This window comes from Crinia signifera, chromosome 6, assembly GCF_055691185.1.
Source record: "Crinia signifera chromosome 6, ASM5569118v1, whole genome shotgun sequence".
Lineage (NCBI taxonomy): Eukaryota > Metazoa > Chordata > Amphibia > Anura > Myobatrachidae > Crinia > Crinia signifera.
In genome coordinates, this window is record NC_139222.1 from 77,625,338 (window position 1) to 77,638,429 (window position 13,092).

Here is a 13,092-nt window from a genome sequence, read left to right on the forward strand (position 1 = left end):
AATTGACCCGATTTTACTGTTCAATGCTTCAATTGACCCGATTTTTCAATAGGAAACAATGTTAAATGGCCCACAGAGGCCAAATAGGCAAGTGTGAAATGGCCCCCACAATTGTTAACGCCACCCCACGAACAACGTCAACCCGAAGCGTGGCGAGCGCAGCGAGCCTGCGAGGGGCGGCGGTACGCGTCCTATGACCTTTTCATACCCCCACTATCCACGTCGGCGTGGAGTTGAGAATAGAATAGTGTGGCGAGCGCAGCGAGCCACCGAGCCCAAAGCGCGTCCCTTCGCGGGCTTCACAGGTATTCGCATCCCCTCGCCATGCTTCGGGCTCGGTGGCTCGCCACACTATTCTATTCTCAACTCCACGCCGACGTGGATAGTGGGGGTATGAAAAGGTCGTAGGACGCGTACCGCCGCCCCTCACGGGCTCGCTGCGCTCGCCACGCTTCGGGTTCACGTTGATCGTGGGGTGGTGTTAACAATTGTGGGGGCCATTTAACATTGTTTCCTATGGAAAAATCGGGTCAATTGAGGCATTGAACAAAAAAATCGGGTCAATTGAGAAATTTAACATTTGTCCCTATGGGAAATCGCGGGCATCGCGTCGTTTGCGTCACACCCGATTTTTTAGTGCATTCAATGCCCGCGATGGCCGCCATGCTAGGTAAAGAGTACCAAGCATTCTACAGTAGTTTGCAGGTGGATGCCAAAGACACTACCACTGGCCCTGTCTCTGCCTAATTGGGGGGAGGGGGGTAAGTAGGTGTCCTAGAGAAATGAGTTCCCCCACCTCTGCATGACCACTTTAAGCCCTGCATACAGTGTAGTCAACTAGAAATAAAATAGCATAAAGGCTATGAAAGCAGGTTGTTATATTTTGACTGGCATATGCTACATTTAGCTTTCATCAAATGCAGCATAGGTCACCAAAATGATCATTATAGAACACATGCAAGTGCATAACCTATAAATACGTAATGTCAGACTTTTTTAATGCTCCAGCATTGTTACTCCAGACGATGAGAGATCAAGAGCCGGATGTTATGTCCAAGTTCGGTGGCCATGAGATATTTTTTAAAGGAGCAATCATTCACAAGTCAAAACCATGCCTTGTAAATGATTGCCCCTTTAAAAAACTTCTAAGTTTAAATCATGATCTGCAGCCTTGGACTTCATTACATTCGGCCCAGTGTCTTTAATAAGGTAGCTGCCCAATAATTTTCATTGTTCTTTGTTAAATCAAGAACAGATATTTAATTAACTAAATTATGATATTCATTTTTAGAGTGCCACTTTACCCACAGAAACCAATCAAATGCACCTTCTAGATGGAAATATATAGAATTAAATAGGTTGCTATGGGCAACATCACCACTTTTGCATTCCCTTTTCACCAGCCAAGCTCTAGACATGAAAAGCTTGTTAAACAAATCTTCAGATCTATCTTGAATATATATTTACATACTAATTAGATCACCTGTATTTCAAACTATGATGTATGTTTGTACATAATTTGAGCATCCAAATATGATGGATGTTAAGTTGGAGGTCTCAGAAAGTTCTAGAGAGTGGAAAGGCAGTAAATTTGGAACTATTTAGATATTATACTATGCATGAAGATTGGGTATTCTGCACATGAATACCAAGGGCAGTATCCTATTAGCTGTGGTAAATTACTATGGGGGCTATTCAATAAGCCCTGACCACTGGCAATTATCAGGGAATGTGCTTTATGTGTCTCAGGCATGTTAAGAAGAATCCCTAATAGGATCCCTATCAGCCCATTATTCCATGATAACACAGGGGTATGGAAACAGGTAATTTACTATGATTAGATAACCTGATAATGGCACTGGGCTTAAATCGCAATAATACCTTATTTTATCTATGTTGTAAAATATTTCTGGCAATAGGGTAACACCCCTAAGAGTCTAAACTGGGAATTAATTATAAATTACTATTTTTTGACATACAGTATAAGCTGGGGAGTGCCTTATCAGTTACTATGGTTATTTATGACCACAGTAGTTGTGCTGTGATAATTTAGGACATTCCCCCAGAGTACCTCACTCTTTAAGGACCAGTGCACACAAATAAATCACTATCTTAAAATGTAAAACATCTGTGTTTTCATTTTCCACTCCACAGAATTTAATTATTATTAAACTAGTAACATATAAGCCAGTAAAAAGAAATGTTTTGGGTATCCATTTGCCCTATGTAGGTTTAAAAAAAGACTAGTTGATGAAATTCCTTTTCTCTCTATGAATCTATCTCTATTTTCTTTCACATAATTAAGGCAGTTGCTCACCAGGATTTTGCAGGATGATGGAATTGGGAGTAAAACCAATTAAACATGAGTTTACCAAAGTAACTTTGTGTCAGGAAAATTGGCACTGCTAATTGGATATTGCATTTCTAAGGTATGCAATATAGAATACCCGTGGTGAGGTAGCATGACTTTTCTGCAAAATGCAACCTGAGAGAAATGCAGAAAAAAGTGGGACACTCATCCTGAACCCCCAAAAAGTGTCCATTTGGAAAGTACTGTAGATTTTTTTTAAAGGTGTCAAATTGCTAATTTTTAGACTTATTATTTATGATGATTTTTCATCAAATTTAAAGTCTTTTTGCTATTTTAAAGTACTGAAAAAATGTTTGTAATTGTTATGTGAGTAAATAACATTTTCTAAAACATTGGAATAAATACTTTTAACTTCCATTTGCAAGTTAAAAAAAACCCTCTCCCATCAATAACAAAAACATGTCCGACATCATTTATTTCACTTTCAAACTTGTTAGAGAAATTCTTCTGGAAGTTATTAGATTCAAACCCTCCTCCATGATTATAAATTGGGAGGGATGCACTAGAGCAGGCGTGTCCAACCTGCGGCCCTCCAGCTGTTGTGAAACTACACATCCCAGAAGGCCTTGCCACAGTTTTGATATTAGGGCATGCTAAAACTATGACAAGGCATGCTGGGATGTGTAGTTTCACAACAGCTGGTGGGCCGCAGTTTGGACATGCCTGCACTAGAGGTTCTGCAATATGGGCCTAATAAAGACCAGATCACAGGACAAATTTGATCTCAAAAAGGGGCAAAACCATGTGTACTGCAGGTGGGGTAAATGTAACATGTGCAGAGAGAGTTAGCTTTCATGAGTTATATTGTTACTGTGCAGGGTAAATACTGGCTGCTTTATTGCTACACTGCAATTTAGATTTCAGTTTGAACACACCCCACCCAAATCTTAGTGTCTCTGTACATGTTAGATTTGCTGGACCTGCAGTGCACATGGTTTTGCCCAATTTGAGAACAAATTTGGCCTACGATCAACTCTGAATTAGGCCCCATCTCTTGATATATATACCTTGGAATAAAGACATCCTTACCATTTCACCTGCTTAGAAGAGTGAACAAACAAAATGTGAATTTCCACAGTAAAAGCAATGCAAATTTGGAATTGAATTGTAAATTAAATTTGCCGCATGAGTACGATTTGAGAGCAACTCACTTCTAATTGGATTGGCCCCATGGTGGGTTCTCGATAGTTCTACCTATCTTTCTAAGAGAATGTTAACTTCCAACAGGGGAATACCTTACAGCCACCTACGTTATCTTTGTATCTTGTGCCCATAATTATACATTTACTTACATTTTTTTGTATGAACTAATTAAATGACTTTTAAAATGAACATAAAAAAAATCAGCCACATTAGCTGTCTTAATTAGATGTAATAATTAATATACTACTGTAATCTGATAAATCTTCTTACTATTTTATAATCCTTACACTGTATGAGTTGCTATAATCCCTGGAGTATTGCAAACATACTTTACTTAGGAAATTTTCATATTTAAGTAAATCTGTATAAAAATAACTTTGCTTGTTTCTGGGGGTTTTATTTGTACCTTGGCGAGATCACTGATCTCTGCCTGATTACTGGATTTAATTGAGCATGCACAATTGATGTACCCCAATGTTACTATATTTGTATTTACATTGCAAACTTAGAGTAATTAAGCATATTTCTATGTTCTTTCGTTCAGGAAACCGAAAATAAAAACAAATGTCTGATGCTGGATACACACTATAATGTTATATTTCCAATCTGACTGATTGAAATGAAAATCTGGTCATTTCCAGGCGCAAATAACAATTGACAGTTTGCTCCCAAACATGGAAAACAGACAAAAATGTTCATTCAGACAAATTGGTTAAAGAATTTTGATTCAACCAAATACTGCTAATTTCTTTTTTGTCATTATTTTTTTTTAATTTTGGAAGCAAGTGGTTGATTGTAATTTGTTCCCTGACATTACCAGAATTTTGGTCCAACCAGCCAGATTGGAAAAATAAAATTATAATAAGTATTCAGCTTAAGAGTTATCAGTTAATGTAACTGTTAGCATGTATGTGGCTGCTGTTTCCTGCGATCTTCAGTTTTTAGCTGCAATGCAGCACATGGATCTCAAATTCATGTTGGAGACATCTATTTCCTACAGATGTCTCATGCTGCATTTCCATTTTATTTGTACAGTGTTGCACAGTCCCTTCCCTGTGGCTGTGCAATACCTGCTCCACTGGAATATAATGCACCTGATCCCAATGGAAAATGTGACATTATGAAATATCATCCCCAGCCCTAAAGAAGAGGAGCTGAGAAGAGGACCCATGGCACTTTAATTGCTTAGGTACAGTACAACAATCCTGCCCTATAATGGTTATGTAGCCACAGCATCACTGCTGTCTTTGCCAGGAAGGCAGTTAGATGGACTTCATTATATATACTGTATGTTCGGAATCTGTGAACACATATAAGCTGCCAATAGATGGGGTTGAGTCCCCATGATACTCAATCCTGGAGTTAGCTCGTATTTATTTTAGGCATAGTTTTTATCTTGGGCATAGTTTGTTCATTTTTTATGTTTAAACACATAATAATGATTGTTTGAATGTTGATACTGTCTCAATGGTCAATCAGAAAATAAATTGTTTCCACAACATCCACACAGAACTACTTTGGGTAATATATAGGCAAGCACAGCATATCGCTTTCTTCCCCATACACCTATATTTCAGGGAATTTATGCAATGTTCTTCTCCTGTATATAAAACTTGTATAACAAATTCAAATACTTTATATAAAATGTATCTATACTTTTCCACTCTCAGATTAAGACTACAGATGTGAAGAATTTAAATTCAAACCATTTTTGGCAATATTTGTGATTTAGTTCTACAAATGATGCCACGTGTGTGTGTGTGTGTTTTACCAACAGCATTGAGCCTAAGGCTTCATCTACACATTGCCTTTTGACAGGACACAGTTGAACAGGATCCTGTTTAGAGGGATGAAGCTTCTTGCATCTACATACATCCTGTTTAGCAGGATGCAGCAGGCTTTGTATGTAAGTCTTGAGTAAGCATCCTTCTAAACAGGTCCTGTTCAACTGTATCCTGCTAAAAGGCAGTGTGTAGACACAGCCATAGACTCAATGTGCAGTCTCCTTTCTGCCAAACAGGTCCCTTTAAAAAGCTGCCCCCCATTTGCACGCTAAGCTTGTTTGCCCGGCATGCGAATACATGTTTTACATAAACATCCATGTTCAGGCCAAGGGGAAACATTCCACATCTTTCGATGGTCGCAGATACAGTATGCGTGCACATTCGGGAGGAAATGGGTGTGCAGCTGTCATCCCGTTATTGTGACACATTAGTGTGGCATAGCCTTTCAACATCATTATCAAATATGAACATCAGAAAGTTTCCAGGAGCTCAGAGCGCTTCAGATGATGCTTATTAAACTGATCTTGTAATAAGCACTGATGTGTCTATTTTTTTTATTGTGTGAGTGTCGGGTTTTGTGTGACTGAGTAATCGAGGCTGAGTCAATTGTTTTACCCTGCGGCTGCCAATAGATTGTGTTTGATAGAGCAATTCAGTTGTCGCTCCAATCGGGTGCAAATAATGTAACTGCAGGGGACATCTCAGCTTAGTCAGCTTTTTTGTATCACGGAAGGCATTTCAGTAAGGTTTAGCCACTTTACCGCTTAGAAGGATTTCGATGAATATAAGACGGAAAGTGGTAAATGAATTTTTTTTAACAATAACAATAGTATGAGAATGCATCTAGGAATATAGAGCCAAATGTATTGTGGCCGGCTTGGCCGGAGCATTTGAACGTGAATATTTCTTTAAAGTGGCAATCATTTACAAAGCAAAACCATGTACTGTAAACAGTTGCTGCTTTAAAAAAAAAACATCTGAGTTCCTACGGAGACCTGCACCTCCGGCCAACTTGGGCGTCATTAAATCCGGCCATGGTTTCAGTTAAAAAACGTATACAATGAGTGGGATGTACAGTAATTGAAAAATAAATAAAATACAGGTATAATATAAGCAGAATAGCAGTGTTCAATGCCAGATAGATTCTGCAAAGTCTAATAAACTCCCAGGATGCATAAATGCATGTATGCAAAAATGTAGTAGAGTATTTTTTGACCACTCTAAAAAGCGCTCTTCTCAAATCTAATTTTCAGTATAGGTTACCATTTTAGGCTTGGAATGTTTCAGCAGTTATATACTTAATTAAGAGAATAGGTTAGATGGATTTCAAAGAAAAAATATACTACAACATTTATATCCACATTAAAAAATAACACATAAGGTATTTGTTTTTGTATCACATTAATTATGGTTGCAATTTTTAAAATGTTGACTCTAATTATTCTGGTGGTTTCCTAAGCCTAATGGCTAGCAAATATTGGTATTAAAAAATAACTTGAGGAACAAGTTTTATGATTTGCTTCACTTGAACAGGTCATCGAAAGCATACATGCTTAATGACTTGTACCCACAGCACACCGGTTCTTTTACAGAACATTAACTCTTCTAAACATTCTGCAAGCTTTATTGAAACTGGTCAGAAAGAATGTCTGTATATGTCTGTTAATTTAAATATTTGTGGGGATGTCAGCAAAGCACACAGAGATAAACAAAGATATCTGTTTTATTTCATGTTGGCAGTATATATGCTCCATTGTCTTATATCAGTGGTTCATCCATCATTCATTTAGGCTTCAATGCCATGTCACATTGAAATCCCCAGATCTAGGCTGATGCTAGTTTGCATGTTTTACTTCAATGGCCAGACAAAGATAATAGATATCTTGAATATCTTTTTCTTGAAAATATATCCTTTAAGAATGAATTATTACTAATTCTAATAGAATAATATATAAATATTCAAATATAAATAAACATATATTTTAGATAGTTTGTGGTAAAAATGATGGTTTACCTAGAACTCAGGAGATCAGATAAAAAATGGGGCATTCACCATATCAGATACAAGTGACCGTTATTTCAAAGCATTTCAGTCAAAGCAGTGACCGGCAACCACAAGGCGGCATCAACCAGAATAAGGTCCTAAGTCTATTCAATAATGTTTTATCCCTAGTTGATCTAATCAGACTTCTTTCTTTGCTGAATGTGGTTTGTTTAATGCCTAATATATGTTTGCTTCTAGTAGAAGTGACTTATCATGTTACAATGAGAACACAATAGGGTATATGAGCACTACTAAACAGAATATATCAAGCAACAATTCCACTCATTCAAGTCATAGACTTGGTTTTCCCAACCTGGAGAAATAATATCTTTGCAAATATTTGTCAAGTGAATGTTCCTGATTACCATTTGGTATAAAAGAAATGTAATTAAATGTTGAAATGGTTTAAGTAAAACAGATTATATATACAATTTTGTTTTGTGGTTCACTATAATATACTATACTATTATTGTTGGTGATGTAGCTGCAGAAGAGGCGACTTCAGCTGCTGTGTTAGTGGAAAGAGACAATTGGGGGATTTGTTGTTGGAGACACTTCTACAGTTGGATTCAACATTGAATACCACCCAATGAGCAATGTATGGTGCAATGTATACAAATATGGACGATGCAGAGTTTTTCATAGAAAAGGTGATAATTACAGTGTTTCTCCAGCATTATGCATAGCTATACCCGTCTGTCTCCGCATCAGCGGCATATGTGCCTGGTTTATGACAGGTCAATATCATCAGCTTGTATTTATATCTACAGTAACTTGTAAAGGATGCAGAAGATCCTAATAATAAACCTGAATAAATGCATAAGACCCATAGAACCATATTATAGAGGCATTCTGCATACAACCACCATTTTCCCATAGAGTGAGGTACATTCAACATTACTGACTGCGGCGGGGACCCGATGGGGTGCTAGCATTGGGAAGTGAATGAACACTTGCTGATGCCAACATGGAGGGAGTGATGGGGAAACATAGTGGAAAAAGATCCGAGACAAAGGCGGCTCAATACTGTGCTTTGGTGGATAGCATTCAGCCCAGCAAAACATGTTCTTGTTGAAAAACATAAACAATTGTTTTTTCTATAAAGAAGTAAAAAAAATCGCTGTTGATTAAAGCGTTATCATATACCTGCCTTCTATGATTAAATATTAATTATTTCAGAAATATATTATATTAATCATTAAATGTATAAATTACTTTGTATACAATGGAGGACTCATTTGGTAACTAAATTAATACTATCCCAGATCCACTCCTTTGGCCTATTTGTATCAATTAGCACTATCCATACATATGAAATATACATAATTAGCAATATCCATAATAATTAAATACACATAAGTGTCCATTTATCACCACTAGAGCTTGTAACAGTTAGTTATGTTCTACACAGATTTCCAATAAAAAAACTGTCTTATGGAAATGAAGACACATTTTATATCCTTTGCTTTGGCTATTCCATTTATGAAGCACTTTCTCTGTATTCTGCTCATTGTTGCTTATGTACTACAGTTAATTGATATTATACTAACAATATGTAAGATTTGTGAGTCACTAGATATTGCTATTTGTAAAGATAAGTAGGCTGCTTGAAAGTCTTAGGTTTAAGAAAGATGTTCTTATCAAAATAAAAAAAAATAAAAAAAGTCAGAATTGCTTTGGTACAATCACACATACAGATGGAGGGCCTCTCAGTCAGCACTGGGGCTCGCCAGATTGCCCTCACTGGCAAGATGGCGCTCCATCTGACTGGGACGCACAAGTGTCCCACACACACACGCACGTCCCAGTTACTGGGTGGTGGGGGACGCGAACCCTGGGAGATGGGCAGGGTTAGGGTGGTGTGGGGAGGTGAGCGCAAGCATTTGGGAACAACAGGGAGCGTCCCCTTCTGGCAGCTGGCGATCCGACCGCCAGTACCCAGATGGAAGAGACACGCTCCATCTGTATAATGATATATTCCTTATTTCTTGTCAACAGAGTACACAGGTAGATAAAGTCAAGCTCAAGAAAATATGACTATGATCATAACAACTCCTGAGATGCCACCTTGTGCTGGACATGGTTTTTCTACAAAATAAAATTGCTGGACAAACACCACTTGAAAAAATCAGGAACTCCTTAAAGTATATTTGATGCATAGCTAAAATCCAATTCTGTTAAATTAATGTTTTTCAATATATTATTAAACGGTCGATTACTATTAATATTTATATCACTATGAAATGGAAAAAAATTGGCATGTATGTTGTAAGCATTCCACTTTTGAACTTTTGGATCTCAGCTGACATATATCAAAAGTGACTTTAAAATAATGGATTCTCTCATCCCCCGTGCTTGCCTGTCAACTACAGAATAACTTCTAATGAAACCAAGTCTGCTGCTCATTTTTTAATCTTATTACTACAATGTTTCTATACTCTGCAAAACAGTTGGACATTATTCTTGTAGACAAGATGAATTTAAATGTTCCTACAAGCAGACTTGTTTTAGATTTACTATGACTGGCTGGCATACAAAGTGACCTTTCACCAAATAGATTGTTGGACTAAGGGGGAGATGTTTCAAACCTTCTAAAACGAAAAGGTATAGAAGTTGCTCATAGCTAACCTTTAGATTATACCTATCATTTATGGAATGTACTAGGTAAAAAGCTAGAAGTTGATGGTTGCTATGAGCCACTCTGTGGCAGTTTAACCTATGGGCTGCATGACTGCAGCCCTCCAGGTAAAACCTGCCACCATGTTTTGCATATATTATATATATTTATATTAGATAGGGGCCCAACTGCACTGCTTTGCCCGGGGGCCCATAATGCTCTTAAGATAACCTTGGGTACTGCGCATCCTCCGGGTCCAGGGACCATCATGGGGATTGTTGGGGTGGCAGTAGCGGGGACTGATGTTGGAAATGACATCTCACAGAGGTAGGAGGCACCGCTGGCAACTACTCCACTCCAATATCTGCTTATACACTGACCTATATAACATCCATTCAATTGAAAGGCCTATATATAGTAAGGCTGGTCCATTATCCAGTGTGTACCAGCGATATGTCTGTGACAGTATTGTTCAGACATATAGCATCACTGTACAATGCAGACAATGGCAAATATATCTGTAGTTACTGTATATTGGGGCAGCATAGAAGATGTAAGGTTAGCATCACTGACTCACAGCACTGAGGTCATGGGTTCGATACCCACTATGGCGCTAACTGTGTGGAGTTTATATATTTTCCCAGTGTATGTGAGGGTTTCTTCCGGGTACTCCGGTTTCCGCCCACAATCCAAAAATATGCTAGTAGGTTAATTGGCTCTTTATATAAGAAACTGTTAAAAAATAAATAAATAAAAAATAATATGTTGGCACATTTTGCTGTGTGTATGGGGGACCCACTGACCACCTATACACCAGCACCAGAGCCGTAATGGATAACAGCTCAATGGCGGGTGCATGCAAAAAGTCCCGGAGAACATGCTGCACGATCCATGTTTACATGTATCTGCAGATATATCTATTAGTGAAGGCATTCCCAACCATGGTCCTCAAGGCACACCAACAGTGCAGGCAATAGTGATACCCATGCTTCAGCAGAGATTGTTTTATCAAAATAACCCAAAGATACTAAAATTAAGTCACCTGTGCTCATGCCTGGACATCAATAAAACCTGCAAGGTTAGTCTTTCTTGAGGGCTGAGGTTGGGAACACTTGTATTAGTGTGCACCCAGCTTAAGTCTTATGACTACTATACTTTCAGACCCCAGAGCAGTTTTATGAGTTATTAAGACTAAAGATGAAACTCTTTTTGGGACATTAATTCATTTCCTATGCCACACAGAAACCGTAATAAATGAAGAATCATAGCAAGCACCTGTCCATATTTCCCACTTTTATCATAGGTGCCTTTCCGTACAATCATTTGCTAGGGTTATTTTCCCAAATCATAATCATTGCAGGTCTGTGCTCATTCTCATTATAGATATATTTTAAAAATAGGAATTGTACATTAGGCCAAGGTGATGCTCTTTTCCAATCAGGCATTCTATTTGTTACTATAGTTGAAGATTTTGATCTCCACACATCAAAGAGCTTCAAAAATGGAGGATTTCCTGTTTTCATGATTACAAAGGAAAGATATTAACCCCAAAGTATGAGTTTTGTACCAAATTGTTTACTGGCGGGGTATATTTATTATAGCTATTTTATGGTAAATGCCTGGGACTTGAATCCGACCTGGGAGCGGGTGGGGGGTTGCAGTATGTAATGCGCGCGGGGGTGGCGGCGGTATGTAATGCACTCTGGGGGGTGGCAGCTGCTTGAAGGCCCTGGGAGGTGCTGTGCGCGCATGCGCAGCAGCCCTCCCACGGCCATTTTGGATTTTGGCAAAGTGCTGCAGCCACTGCCAGTGCCCGAGCCAGCCCAGGTGGGAGCGTGGCCAGACCGTTTTTAATGAGTTTTGGGCAGGCCCAATGGGAAATGGCCCAGTTTCCCGGCAGGCCAATTTGCCCCTGTATGCCTCCAAAACTGTCAATTTGAGGGGATGCCTACAAGACTAAATTATCTGCTTAATGTAAAAAGGAGAGAGAGCAACAGATCTTGTAAAATGCACCACAATCTTTCCATTTCAAATCACAAAAGCAATCCTTTAAGTGTCTATCTTTATGACTAAGGAAGTCAGTTTTACCAAGCATTGTATCACTCTTCGTTAATCCAACTGAGGCATATTCTGGGTGCATTTGCCCTGGCAAGCACGACAATGCCATACTTGGTGACAAAGTAATAGCTGTAGCTAACATTTTGCATCTTAGTAAGCACTGGGACAGAACTTTGATTGGGAACCTCTATCCCAGTGCCCTAACCTTGTTACATGTAAGCTATTATTGCCTCATTTAAAGTTAGGGTGACATATTCTTACCACAACCCCATTTTCTATGAAGTTTTTGATTAATGGGGGCACGGCAACCAAGTGAAAATTGGAAGAGAACCTGGGTCTTATTTCCAGCCTCTGTATACAAGAGGATAGTCAATTTCACATTTAGGTTAATACAAATGTAAAAAGAACAGAAATATAAAAATAACAGTAAAGATTAATAACAATAGAGGGATGAATGAATAAAAGAGCACAATATCTTTTAAACTATATGAAGTTATAAACTTGTGGCGAAAATATTAAGCTGATCCTCATAATAAATGTTTCCAAATTTTGCTAATTATGTACTTGGATAATGTACACTATGCTAATCTTCAACATTGTTTGGTGACCTTTGATCCTCCAGATACTTTAAGGTCAATTCATGTTTACCAATTTCCACGCAATCAAAATGTTATATTTTCCAGAATATATTCAAGAAGTAACTTGGACAATGTGCATTTTGTTTTCCCAAAAGTAAAGGATTTCTGTATTTGTTTTTGTTTTTTTCTGGACAACTCTACTGAATTTTGAAGACCAGCTGGTGCAATGTTATTTAATTGATGCATATGAAATGTTTAAATTCCATAACACTCATCACAAAAGTGTATTTATACTTGAGGCTGTTTAATTGTCCAAGTCAAAAGGTTCTTATAGAGAGAAAAAATATATAGCTGCACTGTGGGAAGATATGAAAAGAAAACATTGTAAAAGGGAAAAAAAAAGTGTCAACAAGGTTTAAAAGCAGTAGGTGAAATTTCCTGTGTACTTAATTAAAAAAGAAGGGGTTACAGTACTTTTAATGCTGTTCTTTTTGTTT

The 13,092-nt window shown here is 38.0% G+C and overlaps 1 protein-coding gene across 2 annotated transcripts in view; it reads right to left on the minus strand.

Moving 5' to 3' along the window:
• NRG3 (neuregulin 3) overlaps positions 1-13,092 on the minus strand; it is a 716,420-nt gene that overhangs the window by 548,513 nt on the left and 154,815 nt on the right. The gene's annotated exons all lie outside the window — the stretch shown is intronic.